This window comes from Micropterus dolomieu, unplaced genomic scaffold (genome assembly GCF_021292245.1).
Source record: "Micropterus dolomieu isolate WLL.071019.BEF.003 ecotype Adirondacks unplaced genomic scaffold, ASM2129224v1 contig_14723, whole genome shotgun sequence".
Classification (NCBI taxonomy): Eukaryota; Metazoa; Chordata; class Actinopteri; order Centrarchiformes; family Centrarchidae; genus Micropterus; species Micropterus dolomieu.
The window spans coordinates 577-3,131 of NW_025743709.1; the positions used below are offsets into that span (position 1 = coordinate 577).

General features: G+C 36.9%; 1 long non-coding RNA gene across 1 annotated transcript; it reads right to left on the minus strand.

Annotated features, from left to right (window-relative positions):
* Positions 1-672: 672 nt before the first annotated feature.
* LOC123966994 lies at positions 673-1,842 on the minus strand. Its single transcript, XR_006824151.1, has 3 exons — positions 1,686-1,842; positions 1,085-1,183; positions 673-809 (listed from the first exon to the last, which is right to left on the minus strand). It is a non-coding gene; the product is annotated as an uncharacterized LOC123966994 (long non-coding RNA).
* Positions 1,843-2,555: the final 713 nt, after the last annotated feature.

Consider the following 2,555-nt stretch of genomic DNA (forward strand, 5'->3'; position numbering starts at 1 on the left):
CTTTCAGCATTTTGGTGGATTGTCACTTTTATTTAACCTAACTTTAGGTGTCTATATTGAATATATTGGTGGATGTTTTGTAACACAGTTTTCACACAGATCTGCTTCTACATTCCTTCTACAACATGTTTACAGTGAATCACAACGAGGAAAACTGAGTGGCAAGATGACAGGTGGATGTTTCCTTTTCTGTGTGGGGGATTAGCCTGCGTTATTGCTCTGCTGCTGTGGTAGTTTCCCCTTCAGACCGTCTGACAGACACAGAAGCACGTTTGGGACTGTATGTTAGGATGAGACAAGGAGGTGGAAACTAAAACTACCTGAAAACACTTTCAGGCAGAAATCTCACCACAAATGTGAACTTCAGCACCTCCGATAAAGCTCACAGACCCAAACAGAGCCAGTTTGCTCCTCAGTTTTTAGATGGTTATAATGCAAAACTCTACTGAAACATTTTTTTTCAAGTTTTCTCTTTCAAATTTATAACCTTAGTCTCAGAGAATATTCAAGTGTTTTTTGTCTTCGCTCTGTAATGTTTTTTATTTCCACCTACAATGGCCCTAATGCATCGTCATAGGAAGCCGACTGGCTGCAGGTCAAAAACAGAAGTAACAGATCACTGGCAGCTACATCTAAGATCCCACACTCAGTAACAAACACACTCACCTGTTCCTCTTTGTTGTTTATGATCACCAGATGTGCTCCTTTCCTTTGACAGTCACTTCGGCTGTTATACCAAGTTTTCTTCTCGTTGGATTTAAAGTAACAGCTGCATCCAAATCTCTTCCATCCTTCAGGACACCACTTCTCTTCATGTCAAATGAGTGTTAAAAGATGGATTTCATCTCATTCACTTTCAAACTGATAAAACTTGTAGTTTCATTATTTAGTAAATATCTTTCCTGCCACTTGTTGTTTACTCTATAAATACACTCAGGTTTTGTCTCATTTCTAACAGAAATAAACAGAGAAAACAGTTCAACAGCATAAAGAATTATAATTTAAAATCAATGGCAAAGTCAAGTTATATCAAGTGAACTGGTGTGATGCTGGTGTTCACTATTAGTTTTTAAACTTTTCTCACCATCAGGTTTGTCCTTCAGCTGCTTTACTTCATCCTGTAACTGGCTGTGATTTTTCCTCAGTGTCTCGTAACTGCTCTGTAACTGACTGATGTTGGCTGCTGTGTCATGAGAAAAAACAACAAGAGATAAAAGAGTCAGACAATTTCAAAATATTTCAAATGAGTGTTAAAAGATGGATTTCATCTCATTCACTGTCAAACTGATAAAACTTGTGGTTTCATTATTTAGTAAATATCTTTCCTGCCACTTGTTGTTTACTCTATAAATACACTCAGGTTTTGTATCTGATTTGAACAGAAATAAACACATAGAAAAACAGTTCAACAGGATAAAAGAACTATAATTATAAGTAATGGTGTGATGTTGGTGTTCATCGTTCATCACATCTAATTTTGTCCTTCAGCCGCTTTACTTCATCCTGATTTTCACTCAGTGTCTCGTAACTGCTCTGTAACTGACTGATGTTCACCGCCATATCTTTAGAAAACCATAATAGATAAAAGAGTAAGACCATATGAAAACATTTATGCTTGATAACCAGTGTGAAGTTCGATCCTATGTATTACAGTATTTGCTTATTTGTTTTTAAACCTTTCTCACCTAAAAGTTGTCCCTGCAGCTCGCTGTAGTTCTTGTACAGTTTGTCGTATCTGGACTGCAGCTGGTCTTTTTCCAAAGTGACTGTTGAGAAACAACATAAGAAACACCTCAACAACACCAACTCATTCACTATAAACTAAAGACAATTTAGTTACTTTCTCTGCATAATTAAAATCACTCTAATTCAAACCATAATTTAGTTATTTAGTGTCCTTTAACCTGCCGTGTATGTGGAGATGTTGTAACAACTGGATAACTGACTCGCTCATGTATCAAGTGTGATGAAGAACCAAAATGCAGATCAACACAGTCAAGTAACTGTGCTTAAATGGCGTGAAAGGGTACATCCTGAATGCGGTATATTCAGCTGCCATAAAGAATAGCTCCAGACTCACATGCCATTTGATCAATAAAATGATTGTTTTGTTCATGGCTCTGAAGTTTTTCCCCTCCTACCTTGACTGCAGTGTAAACAAAATGGGACATAAAATCTTCAGTCTTTGTCGCGTGAACAAATGTTTTAGGTACAGGCAAAGCTAGAATGAAGCTTCATTAGTCTGAGTTACACAAACTGAAGGTTTTCCTTCCAAAGTTCATGTGTTTTTAGAAAAATGTTCTCACTTGATTTTTATAACTCAGACTTCTGAATTCTCATAATAGCTTCAGCTGAAAGTTAGAATGTACTTTTACACAGATAACTCTTTCAGCGTGCATATGGCAGGTCAGTTTTATTTGAAGATGAACAAACAAAACAGAACCTATCCTTTAAAGTCTGAAGCTGGTGCTCTTCACCATTTGAACAAGACAGTCTCATCTTCCTCCAGCTTGTTTTATTAGGCTACGTTAAGACTGCAGGCCTTAAAGGTGATT